Source organism: Heloderma suspectum, chromosome 1, assembly GCF_057233095.1.
Source record: "Heloderma suspectum isolate Gila_16-S chromosome 1, 16-S_ref, whole genome shotgun sequence".
In the NCBI taxonomy this organism is placed as follows: Eukaryota; Metazoa; Chordata; class Lepidosauria; order Squamata; family Helodermatidae; genus Heloderma; species Heloderma suspectum.
In genome coordinates, this window is record NC_139458.1 from 323,852,755 (window position 1) to 323,871,005 (window position 18,251).

Consider the following 18,251-nt stretch of genomic DNA (forward strand, 5'->3'; position numbering starts at 1 on the left):
GTCTGAGCAAGTAGGAGACCTCCTGTTGCTGACTGCCTTTCATTGCCTTCGAGTGCTCAGGGCTCAGGATCTGACAGAATTGGATTCTTATCAACACTGAGTCACTGAGGCCTATTTAAACTTTCGGACAATTGGTTTTTATAGATTTCACCCCAGAAATTCTGAGGCAGAATTCCAATGTGTCAAACGAAAATCATTTTCCAGCATCTAACACAGTATGATCTCTGCGGTGTGCAGTAATCAGAAGCACGGTGGAGGTATAGCAGGTGAATGCGTGCACTACAGTGGTCTTGAATGTGTGTATTAAAAAGAATAGAAATACAATTTTAAAGAAGAATAATTGATCATCACATTACTGACAGGAGTGTTCTTTGACTAGGGAGCTCAGTGGTAGTTAAGTGAAACCAGAAGAGTGCTATGATACATCTCAAAGACAATAAAAGCCATTACACATTCAGTTGACTGAGATTTGTAGATGGCAAATCAAACCTTTAAAATAAAAAGTCCACTAGGGAGTTTGATGATATATATTTTAGGAGACTGTTTGGCCATGTCATATGCTGCCCTGAAATTACAAAACAGAAGAGGAAGAAGTGTGTATGTGGTTTTGGTTTCTGGCATATTTGGTTTTTTATGGATACATACATACATACATCTTTGTTTCTTTTTTAGGGTTACAGCATATTCAAGTTGAGAGCCAGCTTTTGGAAACCACCCAAATTATTTGTTATGGATAGCTGAATGAGGGAAACTTAATGTGCCATAGATGCTTATATGCCCAAACGCTGGGAGTTAAAATATATATGATGTTCAGTAACATATCGTTTTCCTAGGGATGGCAGAGAATTCCGCCACGGATCTCAGGGAGGCCGAATGCCAGTGCATTCGCCCCCCCGAAATCTGTAGCGGAACGGCCTGCCCCCCCCCGTGGATCCCCCAGGGACGAGACTTACCTGGGGCGAATCTTCCGGGCAGCGGTGGCTCCGGCAGCGGCTTCAGCAGCGGCAGCTGCAGCGGCTGGTCTTCCGACTGGCTGCTGCCACCGCCATTTGCAGTTTTTTTTTTACACAGATGTGATAGGCTACGTAACTTTTTACATAGCCTAAAACGACTGGGTTAAAAAAAAAAGGCGTACGCAAATGGCGGCAGCTATGGCCGCTGCCATTTGTGTTCCTTATTTTGGGCCGTCTTACTCTACGTAAATAATTACGTAGACTAAGATGGCGAAAATAAGGGGAACGCAAATAGCGCCCGCTACGCTATTTGCGTTCCCCTTATTTTCGCCGTCATAGTCTACGTAAATATTTACGTAGATTAAGACAGCCAAAAAGAAGGAATGCAAATGGTGGTGGCCATAGCCGCCATTTGCGTACACGGGGTTGTTTGTTTGTTTGTTTGTTTTACCCAGAGCCCTCTGCGGCCGGAAATCTGGCTGCGGACGGCTCTGGCCTGGCTGGGCCTGGCCAGCTGCTCTGCGGAGCTGCCACGGAGCACAGCCGGCCGCGGAGGATTCTGTGGGGAGGAACGGAGCACCTCCCCCCACACCATCAGCATAATCTGTGAAAGGTAAGTGATTTTCATACATCCCTACGTTTTCCCCAGACATTTTCTTTAAGAACATGCAGCCACCAGGGGTGTGGCATTAACCTCTTTAACAGGGGTAAGCAGCCTGGTGGTCTCCAGGTGTTTTGGACTAACCTCCCCAAAAGAGAGTTTTGACTGTTGGATGGTATAGAACTGTAATAAATTAATAATGTAAAAGCCTGAGCCAGCATGTCCAGTGCTCAGGGACTATGGGCATTGTAATCCAAAACATCTACAGTGCAATAAGTTGCCTACCCTGCTAGCAATCTTCTAACTACAGGCCCCTTCATCCCTGATAGGAAATAATATTCCATATATCAATTTCAGATTAATGAGAAGCTTTGCAGGTCTCTCCTGTGTGGAAATTTCTTTCCAATTACCTCTTTCCCTTGGGTCAAGTTCCCTGCCCCCCTCCCACTTGGGGAAGGTGGTAGAAACTGGCATGGAAGTAGGGATGGACAAGCCCACCCCCATCTGGTATTGGTGGGTGCCTGATGAAGCACTGCCCCCACTCGAGTCCCCCCCCCAGACTCGTAAATGGGACATTTATGCCTCTAATATTGTGTATATCAAGCTTTCCCAATCCAAATTTACACATACATAAATATGGACATTTTTAGTGACCTCCTTTTTTCCATAAAAATAAGCTCAGCAAAATGGCAGGTGCTCACAGATAGGTCTGTGGGGTATGGCCCAGGGGCACAAGCAGGGAACATCCAGGAGGGTGAGAGCAGGGTGAGCGAGGCCAGAGGCTCAGTGGGTATGGCCCAGGGGCACAACTGGGGGGGAGCCTGACAAACTCCCGGACTCAGTTGGCCATCTGTGCCATCCCTACATGGAAGATGGGGCAGAAGAAGAAGCCAGGTGCAGACCCCAATTCAAGTTATAATTTCAGGCTCCTCTTTCAAAGTCTTACACCATTCATAATAGACACAGTGAGGGCAGGAGCAAATTCAATGCAGAAAGTACTGACAGTGACAAGCACAGTATTAACACATTTATTATATGATTATGATTGCCATCACAACTGGTACTTCCTGCACTGACCTGTCTTCTGACCTCACTGTTTACAATGCCTTCCCTCCACCCTGCCACCACCAACATAAGTACTATAAAAAACCTGATACTCTGCATAATACTCCATGCATCTGATGAAGCATCCATTCAAGTTTAAGCCAGAATAACAGTCTTTAAGATGCCACTTTAGCCCTATTCAGGCATTATGCAAAGTAGTGAAACTCACCCTGTGAGCAGAATGGGGCTGTGCTGAGTACCCAGCCTGCGATGTCACACCACATCATAGCCCTGCCAATAGATGTCCATGCACAGTGCAAACACCTGCAGCAAGGAGGCATGTACAGCTGTATGCATGCAGGCTTCCACATGATTCAAACCCCCAGTTGTGCAAAGGCTGCAGTGCTGTATGCGTGGATGCCTATGGGCAGGACTGCAATGTGACCTACAGTGGTGAGAAAAAAATTGTGAACCCTAATAATAATTATAGAAATTCCATAGTTTTACCACAAGTCTTTGTAAATCAAAACCAGTCCTTTTCTCAATATCCAATAGGGCTTATATTACTCAACTCCATGTCTTGTCAAAATGATGTATACATTAGGCAAACCAAGAGTACTTAAGAGTCCGGGTATGTGCAAATGTCAGTGAATCCCAGGTTGCATGAGCTCAATTAGAGGGAATAATTAGAATCAGGTGTTTAAGTAATTAGGTAGATCTTCAGGGGTGAATTTGGGAAGCCCCACCCTATAAAAGGATCAGGAACTTTGTGAATTTGGTTTTCACCATACGATTGTGTGGAAACACATCATGCCACAATCAAAAGACATCTCTGAGGACCTGAGAAAAGCAGTTATTGCTGCTCATCAGTCTAGAAATGGTTACAGAACCATTTCTAAGGATTTGGGGCACCACCAATCCACTGTCAGACAGATAGTATACAAATGGAGAAGGTTCAAGACCACAGTCACCCTCTCCAGGAGCAGTCATCCTACCAAAATCTCTCCAAGAATAAACCGGCACATCATCTAGGAAGTTAAAAACAACTCCAGAGTATCATCCAAGTATTTGCAGGCCGCTCTCGCCTTGACTAATTTGAGCGTTCATTACTCAACAATCAGAAAAAGACTGAACAAGAATGGGGTTCATGGGAGGAAACCACTGCTCTCTAAAATGAACATTGCTGCCCGTCTGAAGTTCACTAAAGATCGCATAGATGATCCCCAAGACTTCTGGAACAAAGTTCTCTGGACAGATGAGCCAAAGGTAGAACATTTTGGCCTCAATTAGAAACTTTATGTTTGGTGAAAAACAAACACTGAGTTTGAACAGAAGAACCACATCCCAACTGTCAAGCATGGTGGTGGGAATGTGATGGTTTGGGCCTGCTTTTCTGCTTCAAGACCTGGAAAGCTTGCTATCATTGACACAATCATGAATTCTGCAGTGTATCAGAAGATTCTAGAGGAGAATGTCAGGCCATCCGTCCAATCCATGAGCTGAAGCTGAACCAAAAGTGGGTCATGCAACAAGACAATGATCCTAAACATACAAGCAGATCTACAAAAGAACAGCTGTGGAAAAAGAAATTCCGTGTTTTAGAATGGCCTCATCAAAGGCTGGACCTAAGCCCCATTGAAATCTTGTGGCAGGACCTGAAACGAGCTGTTCATGCAAGGAAGCCCTCACATGTCAGTGAGTTGAGGTAGTTCTGTACGGAGGAATGGGCCAAAATGTCTCAAAACTGATGTGGGAGACTGACTGACTGACCAACAGTTACAGGAAACACTTACTGGAAGTCATTGCTGCTCAAGGGGGTGCCACCAGGTACCGAATCTAAAGGTTCACATACTTTTTCACACATGGATATTGAATGCTGAATCAGTTGTGGATAAATAAATGTTGAAAAAGCACCTTGTTTGTGTGTCATGTGTTTAATCAGGTTATCTGTTGTTCTTTATCTAGGATTATGGGATTAGATAAAGATCTAATAATATTTTAGGTTAGAAATATGTGGCAGTCCTAAGGGCTTCAGAAACTTTTTCTTGCCACAGTAATATTGGGGGTGGGGCTACTCAGTGCATCCCTGTTCCTGCTGATGTAGTTTCACCATTTTTTCTAATGCACAAATAAGGCTTTTGTTGTATACACTTTAATGCAAGTAGTTTTTCAAACCAAAAATCAATCATATTTTTAAGCATACAAAAAGATAGATGGGATGGGGCAGCCTTTGAATTGCAATAAACACAAACTGAATTTGAGCATTCCATCTGATGTTCCCCAGTTCTCCATTTGGAGAAAGAAGCCATATGATGTTTCGTGGCTTCCAGAGTAAGGAAGAAGGGCATGCAGCAAAACAGCAGGCTAGGCCAGAGAATTTTCTTTGATGACATAGTTGCTACCGATGACCATACTGTAAGATTTTTTTTTTTAAATGATAAACAGTATTATAAACCAGTAGGAACCCCCCCCCCCCAAGCTGGCCGCATACTTCACCAATGGACTTAGCCACATTTTCCTTTCTCTTCCATCCCAGGGCATAGTCTGAAGGCACATGAGGCAGCCATCCTGCTGAAGCTAAGCAGGTCTGGGTCTGGTCAGGGCTTGGAGGGGAGACTACCTGGGAACCACATGTAGCCACCCGGAGTTCCATTATGGAAGGAAGGTGGGATACAAATATAACAAACAAACAGACAAACAAACCTTTCTCTATCCCGTCAGCTTTTCAGTGGTACCACAGAAAAAGGTGAGGGGCAGCACCAAACAATCAAAAGAAAAAGAAAAAAGCAAAGTCTCGGGCTTGTGCTCGGGCAAGTTATAATAATGTGAAGACTGGTCAGTACATTTTTAATACATCTTCATGTGTTGTGTCCTGGTATACCAATTAAAACAATTCATTTGAGGAATATTCTTTCACTCACAGTGTGAGTTGTTTAACTGTTGACCAATGTTAGGGATGGTGCAGGAGTTCAAAAAGGACCCTGCTCACCGAGCCCTGGGGCGCTGGCAGACCTGGCCGCCAAGCACCCCAGAGCTCAGCGAGGGCTGGGAGCACTGCGGCTGCCCAGCGCTCTTGCCCTGGCCTCCTCAGGAGAAGGCCAGGGCAACAGTGCTGGAGGCTGGCTGTGCCAGGACCTGTCCTGCCTCCGCTGGCCATCAAGGAAGCCCTTGACAGCTCACGTGAGGTGGAAGGGCCCCAGCAGCACCCCAGCACTCTCACCCTGGCCTCCTCTCAAGGAGGCCAGGATGAGAGCCCTTGGGGCTGGCCACATCGGGACCCATCCTGCCTCCCCCAGCTGTCATGGAGTTCCTTAACAGCTGGGGTGAGGATGAAGAGCCTTGGCGGCACCCCAGGACTCTCACCCAGCCTCCTCTTCAGAGTGCTGGGGGCTGGCCACCCTGAGGCCTTGGCGGTCAAGCCCTTGTGTGCATAAAGCACAAGGTCTTGACTGCCAGAGTCCTTGGCACAGAGAGGATGGGAGGCTCACCAAGAGGGTCTGGGCCATGCAAGCTGGGCCACACGAGCTCCCCCACGCCCCAGACAGAGATGGACCCATCCATCACTATACAACGTACACCATTCCAGGCCAGAGCAAGATACATATATACCCTTTGCCACTCAGAAAGGTCATGGTTGCACATCTCAGTCTTTCCCTCTGCATTTGATTCAGGGGTGGGTAATTTGTGGCCCTCCAAACATTTTGGCCTACAGCTCCCATCATCCCTAGCCAGCACAGGAAAGATGATGGGAGCTGTAAGCTAAAATATCTGGAAGGCCACAAGTTGCCCACCCCTGATTTATATGGTTCCTACTTACCTCACCACTGCCTGCTGCCTCAAGAGGCCTGACTCCTTCCCCTCAGTCCTATCTAGTTGTAGCCGTGATCCCTGTAGCCATGATATAGTGGGAAAGTGTACAGAATTATGGCCAGCAATGGGTTGGCTTATTTGTCTGGAATCGTATAATGAGCAGAGTTCATGTTTTGTTTGCATGAGACCTTGTAGAGTGTTTTCCTCAAGTCCTGAACTGTTGCTTTGGTGTTTCCAGGACAAAACCCACATTGATTCTCATTTGTATGCCCAGATTAAAACTTGCAGGTTCCCTAAATGTGGTTTGTTATCTTCTTCTCTTCACTCCCAGCTTTTCTATGGTGTTATCTTGCTTGTAATAGCAAAGCAGTTCAGGAACAAAATCTGGGCCAACTGAGGTCACAAATATTTGGGATGTTATTATAGAAGAGCCTTCTCCAGGCAGGTGCCCTCCAGATGTGTTGGACTACAGCTTCTATCATCCCCAGACACACTGGCTGGGAGATTATGGGAGTTGTAGTCCTTAAGTGCCATTTTTGGTAGAAAGACAAGGTACTCCTACTTCTACTAATAATAACTACTACCACAACAGCCACCTGACTGGAAGTCACCAACTTGGGGAAGACTGTTATAGAAGATTTGCAAGTAGCCAGTGTGGCTGATGAGTCTGGAGTCCATTCTTGGGCACCATAGCAACTGAGGTGGGACAGGCAGGCCCCAGATCCTCACTTGAGGGAGATATGAGGTGGCTGGGGGCAGGTATGTTAGCACTGTTCAGGTGTACAGTCAGGTAATCCTTGTGTAGCCTGCTGGCATGAGCACATAATGCAGATAATATGCAGATATTAATGCAGAGGCCTAAACCCAATGTTATGTAAGCAGACTTCCACTCATGCAACAGGAGTTTCCCTTCCTGTTCTCCCTGCTGCAGTCCCCCACACATTCCCCAGATCTGCTCTGGAGAGTCTCCTCAAGCCTCTGGAGCAGCTTTGGGGCACACGGGGGGCTGCAGGGGAGAGGGGAAATTCACTCTACCAGTAATGTCTGTTCCGCTGGTGGAAGAACACCAGTAAATACAACCCAGAGATGCCCTCCCTCAGCTGCCACCCTATACCTCCCTTAGGTAAGGATACAGGTTCTCCTTTGGCTGCCTCAGGCTATATGTCTCACCAGCCACGGTGGCAACTTTCAAGGGAAAAACACTACTTTAGTTGCCAGTCTGGCAACCTTATTTACAATTAGTCTTATTTTTTTTCTTTTAGTAGGAAATACTAAAGTGTTCTGTGTTTAATAGCATTCCAGATGCTTGTTCCATTATGTTAACAACCAGAAGTCTGCCATTTCTCTGTTTTACACAAGTGCAAATGTCGCACCCCAGTGTAAAGATGGGCTCTGAGCAGCATATGGAAGAATGCAGCTAAAAATATCAAACAGAGCAACACATTAAAGTGAGAGCAACGGACTGAAATTATAAACCCACAGTGAGAGCCCTTTTGTGCTGTAATGAAGTGAAATTAGGTGATCAGAAAATCTAGGAATAAATTAGATTTCCACCCAGCCAAGAATGAGGGAACACAAACAATGCTTCAGCAGTTATATCCATTCCAAACTTAATGACTGTGTACAGTTCAACCAAAAAAGTGCTTTTACTCACAGCTTCCAATTTTTCCACCTTCTTTCTATCCAGTATATACTTGCACATTTTTGTTGATGAGATTTATATTTTTGTAATACTTGTCTTGATGTCATTGGGTGATTTAAAGAACACACATCAAGGGGACAGGTTGGGATATGGATCTGGTGTGGTGGCCATGTGGGTGTTCAGCATACCTTGTAGAAGAAGCAATGAGCATACACTTTGTACATGTGCACTGTGCATACTCTTCCAGAAGTGATTCTGAAAGCTCATAGAAATTGGGGTGGGGCCAGTTGGGTAACCTTACACTCCTCCATGTTCAGTAAACCGCCTTGGGATGGCAAATGTGTGGGCCTCCAGATGCTGTTGGACTGCAGTCACCCTTATCCCTATGCAGAACAGCCAATGGTGAAGGCTGATGGGAGTTCCAGTGCAGCAACATCTGGAAGGCCACACATTCCCCAGCTCTGGTCTACACAGCCCTAGGACTGGTCTTGATTTGACAACATTTCACGTTGTTTTTTTTAAAATCATTCCAGTTTTTTTGTTTTGTTTTTGCATTTCATTTCATAGCATTTTTAAGAAATAATGAACCCAAAGATTACCTAAACATAAAGAAGGCAAAGTGTGTCTCTACTTGCATCTAATGTGAGATAATGGGCATCTGGGGGACACCGAAGTGCTACAGTACTTTAGCCAGCTGTGGCATTGCAAAATCAGTTTGGAAGTACAGAACTACTCAGGCTATATATATATATATACATATATAACCAAATTCTCTAGCATGAACCCTTTTTTGTATTTCAGAAGATGGGATTCATTTTGAGGTATAGCCCAGCCCTCTGCTTATTTACTCAGAAGTACAGAACTGTGCAAAAGTCTTAGGCCACCATTAGATTTGTTGTTTTAGCAATGGTATAATGACCACATATAATTATTTCTCAGTCTCTTCATTAGAATACAACCAGAAAATACAGGAAATTTGTATGCAGTATTCAACGATAAAAAAAAATCAGAAAAAACAGCTTCCATAGGCTAAAGTGGCAAGTATTTAGTGTCACCTCCCCTTACACTAGAGTAACAGCAAGCGCCTGACCAGGAATGGTCTTTGTGGAAGGGTAGCAGCGAAGAAACCACTTTTGCGGAAGGAGAACAGGGTGAAAAGGCCAAAATATGCTAAAGCTCACAAAGCTTGGAATGAGGATCAGTGGAAAAGAGTATTATGGAGTGATGAATCCAAGTTTGAAATTTTGGGGTCCAATCATTGACAATATGAGAAGAAGAGTTGGAGAGAGATGGACAAATGAGTGCTTGCGGCCTTCAGTGAAACATGGTGGAGGGTCTGTCCTGGTTTGGGGCTGCATTTCTGTCAGTGGTGTTGGCGATCTTGTCCATATTGATGGGATCATGAATGCTGAAAAGTTCAGACAGGTTTTAATTCATCATGCCATTCCTTCTGGAAAGCGCCTGATTGGGAATTGTTTCATTTTTCAGCATGATAATGTTTCCAAGCACGCTGCTAATGCAGTGAAATCATATTTAGCGAGGAAAACAGCTGATAAAACACTGACAGTCATGGACTGGCCTCCACAGAGTCCAGTCCTGAATATTATAGAGGCAGTATGGGATCACCTGGACAGAGAAAGAAATAAAAGACAACCTACATCTAAAGAAGAACTCTGGGAAGTGCTGAAAGAAGCCTGGTATAATATACCAGAAGATTATTTCAGAAAACTTCAGGACATTCTCCCCAAAAGAGTTCAAGATGTGCTTAGAGCCAAGGGAGGTCACACTAAATACTGACTTTTGCCTCTACATATTTCCTGTATTTTCTGTTTGTATCTTAATACAGAGACTGAAAAATAATCATGGATGGTCATTAAAACTTTGCTAAAACAGAGCTGGTGGTGGCCTAAGACATTTGCACAGTACTGTAAGTCCCAATGAGACTTACAAATAAGTGCATATAGCAGGAGTCCCCAACTGTTTTGGATCCATGGGTGCATTTGGGAATTTGAGAAACTGCCATGGGCACCACCACAAAATGGCTCCCATGGAGGATGTGGCTAATCACATATTGGCTACCATGGGGATCTGGCTAGTCAAAAGTGAGCTAAAAAGGTGTGCGTGTGGTGGCGGCGGCGGTGAGATACGATGAGGCTAGAGCCTGGATGGAGAGGAAAATAGCAAGGCAAAGGCATAGAGGGAAGAGAAAGAGCAAAGCTAGAGGCTAGTTTGTTTAGTTTGGTAGTTTAGTTTGTTCTGTAGAACTTAATGTGAGTTATGGAGAATTGAACTTGCACCTATATGCAGAGATATCTCTCCCTTCATGAGCCCTATCCAGGCATTATTGCCTGAACCCATGAAGGGAGAAGTGGGACTGTGCTTGCTAGCTCCACCCACAATGGCCCCATGAATGTCTGTTCCACCTTCCCATGTTGAGTGGAAAGCTTGGTGTGTTTGGCTGAACATGCCTAGAATCCTCCCTGAGATAACTGGGAGGGTTCCCATCCATAGGAAGGAATCTTTGTATGTTTAGTTGAATATGCAAAGCATCCCACTACAGACCTTCTCATTCAATGCCCCAAATGGCAGAGATGGTGTCAGGAAGGCTAAAGCTCAGAATGAGGCAAGATTAAAGAGGGATACTAAGAATAACCAAAAGGGCTTCTTAAGATATGTTCAAAGTAAAAGGAGGACAAAAGTAATGGCAGACCACTCTGTGAAGATGGTAAAATGCTGACACATGACAAAGAAAAGGTGGAACTGCTTAACTTCTATTTTGGCTCAGTATTCTCCCAAAAGAGGATCTGTGTTCCATCTGGCATATGACAAACAGGGGTAGGAGTGCTGCTTGAGATTGACAGAGAGAAAGTCAGGGAAGATCTAGACATCTTAAATGAGTTAAAGTCCCAGGTCCAAATAAATAGCAATCTAGGGTGTTGAAGGAGTTAACAGATGGACTCTCAGAATCTCTGTGTATTATCTTCGAGAAATCCTGGAGAATGGGTGAAGTACCAGTGCACTGGAGGAGGGAAAACGTTGTCCCTATTTTCTAAAAGGGCAAAAAGGAAGATCCAGATAATTATAAACCAGTCAGTTTGACATCAATACCTGGGAAGATTCTAGAGCAGATTGTAAAGCATTCACTCTGTAGGCACCTTCACACAAATGCAGTGATCACTGGAAATCAGCATAGATTTGTCAAGAACAATCCTGCCAGACAAATCTTATTTCGTTTTTCAACTGGATAACTTTCTTAGTAGATTGTGGAAATGCTGTGGACATAATATATCTTGACTTCAGCAAGGTATTTGAAAAAGTGTCCCATGATATTCTGCTTAGCAAGCTAGTTAAGTGTGGGCTGGATGGACTACTACTACAGCAATTCACAGTTGGCTGAAAAACCATACTCAAAGAGTGCTTGTTGATGGTTCCTCATCAAACTGGAGAGGGTACCACAGGGTACAGTCTTGGGCCCTGTATTCTTTAACATTTTTATAAATGACTTGGAGGAAGAGGTGGGGAGAATGCTTGTCAAATTTGCAGATGACACAAAATTTGATGGGATAGCTAATACCTTAAAAGACAAAGGCAACATTCAAAATGATCTTGATAGGTTAGAAAACTGGGTAGAAAATAACAGAGACCAAATTCTTCATTTAGGAAAAAAATCAAAAGCACAGGTAGAAGATGGGAGATACCTGGCTTGGCAATAATACATGTGAAAAGGATCTTGGAGTTGTAGTTGATCACATGAATATGAGGGCTCCTTCACACTGAGCTTTTATCCTGAGATTGAGATTGCTCCTTCACGGAAGTTTGTGGGCTCTTTACATGACGCCATGACCCTGCCGTGTCCCTCCAGGGCATCTCCTGCGCTAAATGCCCTTTGTTCCATTTTTAAATAGAGCGCAGATAATGAGCTATCAAATTACCCTGTTGTGTTCTGCTTCAGTTTCCTCTATGAAAAGAGGGAAAGCGGCAAGAAGAGGAGTGATATCAATGAAAGATAATGGAAGACTCAGATATGGGGAGAAGGAGCAGGGAAGGGGAGGGGGAAACGAAGTGCATGTAAAGGGAGTCAGTTGTGATCCAGCATTTAAAATGGAAGCAGAAAGCCCAGTTTTAAATGCAGGATTTTAGGCAGGTGTAGAGTTGCCCTGAGTCAGCAGTGTGATGTGGCTGCAAAAAGGCAAATGCAATTTTAGGTTGCATCAATAGAACTATAGTTTCAAAATCATGGGAAGTAATACACCCACTCGACTCTGTGCTGGTCAGACCTCAACTTGAATACTGTGTCCAGTTTTAGACACCACACTTTAAGACAGATTCAGATAAACTGGAACGGGTTCAGAGAAGGGCAACAAAGATGATTGGGGTACTAGATTAAGTCCTACAAGGAAAGATTGAAGGAGCTGGGCATGTTTAGCCTTGAGAAGAGAAGACTGGATATGACAGCACTTTGAAAGTACCTAAAGAGATATCACACAGACAGAAGAGGACCACAACCTGTTTTCTATCACCCAAGACAGTAGGACACAAAATAATGGGCTTAACGTACAAGAAGGCAGATTCCAGTTGAACATCAGGAAAAACTTCCTAAAGGCCAGCAGTCAGACAGTGGAACCAATTGCCTAGGGAGGTGGTTGGCTCTACATCCCTGGATGTATTCAAGCAAAGACTGGAGAGCCATCTGTCAGGGATGCTTTAAACTGGATTACTGCACTGAGAAGGAGGTTGGCCTCTTCCAACTCTATGATTCTATAATTCTATGACATTCCCAATCAAATTCTGAACTGAGACTAAATAGCTCACAGAAATGGTGGCTATCCTTTTTGCACCACATGGGAAACTGCATGTGAAAGAAGAGTCTTCCTCATATAAAAACTAGCAAGCTCCAGGTGACAATTTTAAGCCATGCATCTTAAAGAGAGAGTATAATGTGTGTGTGTGTGTGTGTGTGTGTGTGTGTGTGTAGGGGGGGGAATCTCATGAATGATAATCCTGATATTCTAAAACAATGCATTCCATACTAATAAATGCACAAATTAAAAGGCTTAGGCTCAAACTGAAGCTAAAGTCTTGACAATTATAAACCTAGAACAAAGCTTGAATAAACACAACTTTTGGGCAGTATAAAACTGGAAAACAGATCAAAAGACCCAACAAAATGTGTACACACGCGCACACACACACGCTATACTTCTAGAAAGTGAGTACATTGGTGAGATGTATTTAACTAGGATATAAGAGTATTTTAAGGGAAATGTAGTTTATCAGGATGTGCAGAGATAAGTATAAATGGTATCCCTGAAATAGAAAGTAGATATAATTTTACTCAGGTGCCATGCCACCACTGCAATGGAATATGTTGAATTCTATTTGTAAGTGATATTGGTAACAGACCGATTTCTGTGAGACACTATGATAATATGTTCATTCAAAAACATATAGTATATGTTAATACATGCACGAAAACTTTCAGAGCACTGACATATTTGCTCCAGATATTCTTACAGATGGAACTAGGGACCCTACAGGATGGGCCCAGGAGGTGGAGCCTAGCAGGTCAGCAGGCAAAGCAAACATAGAACTGTATCCAGTGTTAGTCCTACTTCAAGTAGAAATGAATGGGACTTCATTAAAATGAATGGGGCTTCAGTTAGACTAACTTTGGATAAATCCCATAATTTATACATCAAGTGTGATATAATATAATCAGAAAGCAGGAACTAATCTCTGCAGAAAAAAGAAGTCTTCAGATGGTAAAATCAGGTAAACCAAATCATAACCTACAAGGCAAGCAAACAGACAGCACACAGATATGCACTATAGTGTTCAGAAAACTTTTGTTATTGAAGTCAGTAAATAAAAGAAATAAAGAAGTTAAGCATTTATGCTCTTCTAGAAGGCATTTGTCCCATTTTACTTCTGGGGCTGATAGAGGACTGGTCTGTATTAGAGCACAGGATTAAAGAGACTGACTTGACCTGGAGCATGTATTACACATATGCAGGACAGATGCATTGGCTATGAAGCAGTAGAGAGGGGTGGGGAAAGCAGAAAAGCAATTGGCTGCTATCCAGTGCAAAATACCTTTCAAAAAGCTAAACTTCCACAGTGCCTGACAGCCAAGGCAGCCCAGGCACTAAAAAAAAGTCCCCCAAAGATGTTCTACACAGGAAGTGGCAAAGGCTTGGTATATGGTAGGAATATATGGATTTTGCAAAATCCATTCCATCTGCGTTTCACTGATTGTCAGGTGCCTTTTGTTCCATCGTCTGCTCATCAACAGAATCAGATTTTTTTCCAATTTCTCAAATGTGCACACATTTGCATTTGTACAAATTCACTTGAGAACATGACAAATCCCCCCAAAATGCGCAACCCCCTGAAATGCACAAATCCCCCTGAAATGTGCATTTTCATGCTTAAGCCTATGGAGGAAATGCACATTTTCAGCCAGTGCTTTTTATTTTACATATTTTTTCCATGACTAAATTTGCATAAAATCCAGAAAGTAAGTCAAAAAGGGTCTGCAAGTCTGTGGAATCCATGCAACTCAGGAAAATCCAGTCCCTGTGGAATCCACAGATCAGATTCATAGAAATTTGAACTTATTTGATTCTGTTGTGGTGACATTCCTATTATGTGGCACCAGCCATATCTTAAAAATCCTGCCTAGCATGGAATAAGACTAACAAAGAAAGTACCTTACACACACAAATGGAAAAGAATTCAGAAAGCATGGCAAATTTAATAATTTTGCTAAAACGTGTTGAACTAGAGAAAAACATGTCAAGGACAAGTATTGTTAAGGTTAAAAAAACTGCACACAACAGCCAATGGGATTTCCTCAGTGGTACGCTAATATCTTCAGCTCCTGAAGACAAATAGCTGCCCTGAAAACTAATTAGAAATGTTATACTGCTATTAAATACATCCAGTGTACAAAATATTTTAAGAGGGAGTGCAAAACTCAAGGATATTATTTATTGTCCATGAAGGACTTATTCAGACAAACAGATGCACTGGATACTGCACTTGATGTACAGTAAGGATCACCCTTACATACATTCTATGTGGTAATGCATTTTTATTTAAGGCCAGTTTGGGAAACCTTCATTGGCTGAAAAGCAATGTATAAATATAACAGACAAACAACTGTCCCTAAAAAGGAGGGTAACATCTGTCACTTTCTCTTTCTCATTCGATTTAAAAAATAAAAATAAAAAAATCTCAAGTTCTTTCCATCTAATTTATGGGGTAAAAAATGCAAATTTTGCTAAGTGCTTATAAAAAAACGAATTGAACAAAATTCTCAGTCATCTGCACCACCCAAATTCAATAACTACAGCTACTCCCAGCAGGGAAGGGACTGTGTTGTACCTGCCTTCATTGTACCACAAACATGGCTGAATACACAGGGATTCAAACCCAGACAATAATAAGTACTCCATGTCCTTGGCCTGTATGGACAAATCTGTCAGTATTCCTTTCTTCCACGTTCAGATATTTTAAATATCAAGTTCTTTCCATGCCATTTATGAAGAAATTGCAAATTTATGAGGGAGAGAAATACAATCTACATATTAAAGGTATTACAGGGAAAGACTATGGTACATATTAAAAGTAACATGTAGTTTGGCGGTTATATACCCAGTTCGGGAGCTAAATATAACATTTCACTGCAGATCCTGTACGATTAAATTTATAACCCTCATTTAAACCAAGAATTTGAATTGAGCCTCATCCCTTCATTCCTCTGTCTATGCCCAATTTAAAAAAGGATATAACTCAGAATGGATATGGGGTGCAAATGGTTCTCCCTTGTCTCCATAGTAAGTACACAACCACATCCCTGCAAAATACTTCAGGCAAGTTTTAGCAACAAGTAACACTTCAGATGACATAAACTTTTACAGTCAATACATTTTATCTCTACCAACAAATATCTTTAATGGGCCTAATTTAAATGGCATTGTTAAAATAAACCAACACAGAAAAGTTAGGGGGAAAATCAAATAAGCCCAAATAGTTACATTAAACTAATACTGTTAAGACTACCATATAAGAGCCATCCTGATAGAAAGGAGATAAGATATTCCTAGGCTGCAATTTCATAGAAAAGGCCACTAAAAATGTCAGCAAAGGCAGACATGAGCATCTTGTCTAATGAAGTCCACAGGGAGAAAACAAAGACAGCAGCTGGGTAACCTGAACATCACCGTGAAGGGATTCATTCCTAAATGCTTTTTCTGCCAGAAGGAGAAATCATCACCAATTAAAGCCATCTTACGTGAATGTGATAGCAAAATGTCAAGTTGACCAAACCATCAAACCATTCCCTGTTGGGAGAAAATTCAGATTTCTGAAGGATCGATTAGCTCTATGTTGCAGCAAGCCCCATTTCCTGAGGAGATTAGATAGATAGATAGATAGATAGATAGATAGATAGATAGATAGATAGATAATGTAATTATAGCAGTTGAACTAAGAGACAAATGTGTGGTAAGTATTTTACCTTTGTTCTTTCCTCTAGCACTGTGTAGAGAAATGAAAGTGAATGGGCCTTTATCAGCGTTAGTAGAGCCCTAGGCATTCTGACTCATCATTTTTACCACCACTCATCATCTTTCATATGACTTTACAGCATGAGCTCAAAGACTGGTGAGTAATCATCATTTTTTGAGAGTCTTATCATAATCAGTCACACACAGAGCAATGATACAATTACTTCTGAGCAATTATCAAAGGATATTTTAGTTAAAAGAAAAGCTGGTTGCTCAGAGAAGGGGCAAAGTCAATAAACAAAGAGAGGCAGATGGGAGCTATACTCCAGGCACTGGCTTGAGCCTGCTTCTGTTGTTTTTGGGGGTGGGGGTGGTGACATTTTGTTATCTCTGTGAGAGCAGGGGCAGCCCTCAGCTGTGAAGAACAGGTGGGTAAAAGGTCCTGGCTTTACCTTCCTCACGCACAGAGTCTTGTTTTGCTCGAAGAAACAGAAGGGAGCTGTGGTTGCTCTTTCAATTAAAGGCTTGTTAGCACAAACAGGAGCACAAGCAACTTGCTCCAAGGGTCATTGATTTATTGCTGTTTCTCTGAGCCAACTACCCTTGTTTATATAGGCAGGGAATCACAGTGTGTTTTAGCAGCATACGTAATGTTGGCTAACACAGGTATATCTTGTGTAGTGAATCTTACCCACCTGGGCATACCTGAGATAACAGCGGTCCTATTGTTTACATCATAGCAAGAGAAATCAGAGCTAAAACAATGCCCCTGATGATCCAAGCACTCTGTTTCTTGCTTCAATTTTGTCTCAGGTCCTGTATAAACAACTAGTATCTCTTAGACTTTTGGAATAAAGTGGTGTGTGTGTGTGTAAATAATTAGCTTTTTGCAAAATCTCTTTGAGTTTTGACTCAGGTCATAAATACTTTCAGGCCAATCCCTCCCTGCCTCCCTCCCTTTCTTTCTTTCTTTCTTTCTTTCAAAAACCATATCCGGTTACAAACCCAAAGAGCCTTCTACTGGGTGGAATGTAATGATCCCAGCTGGAATTTTGCCAGAGCCCTGGGGTTAATACACACACTCTCAGAAAAAAATGTCAAACTATCTTGATTATCACACATGGCCAGGGCTGGGGTTTGCTTGAGTGTTGACACCACCAACAATGTACAACACATTCTAATCACACTGCAGGACTGCTTTGGTGCTCTAGTATGATTATATATGCCAAGGCTCATTCCCCCAAAAACATATGTTGACTCCAAATACAGCTCAAATGTTCTGCTTTGAAAAGCAATATTGACTCAATTCAAGTGATAGCAAGGACAAAACAATCTGTTCCAAATGATCTGCAACATTCTATGAAGCATGTATCTTCATCTCCTTTAATTATGGGAAAAGTTGAATTTCAAAGAGATTTATTACTTTCAGTTCACTGATTTTTGTAGCATTTTTTTTTACCAAAGTATTTAATGTAGAGCTGTACACTGATTTGATCCGAAGCCTGAATGATGAGTCAAAGCAGGCTGATTCAGTGGTGCCTTGTTGCAATCAGAAGCAGATCAGAACAGCAAGGCACCCCAAAGCGAAGCAGCTCATTGACAAGGCATCTCATCCACCTCGGAGATTTGCAGTTCTTCTTATGCCTTGTGAGCAGCCTGTACAGGCTGTCCCCAAAATGATCTTCTGAAAG

The 18,251-nt window shown here is 42.6% G+C and overlaps 1 long non-coding RNA gene across 1 annotated transcript in view; it reads right to left on the bottom strand.

Annotated features, from left to right (window-relative positions):
- Window positions 1–16,597, bottom strand: part of LOC146359431 (uncharacterized) — a 121,399-nt gene extending 104,802 nt beyond the window's left edge. Inside the window, exon 1 of the long non-coding RNA XR_014787267.1 lies at window positions 16,572–16,597. This is a non-coding gene — a long non-coding RNA (uncharacterized LOC146359431). The remainder of the gene's footprint in view (window positions 1–16,571) is intronic.
- Between the last annotated feature and the right edge of the window lie 1,654 nt (window positions 16,598–18,251).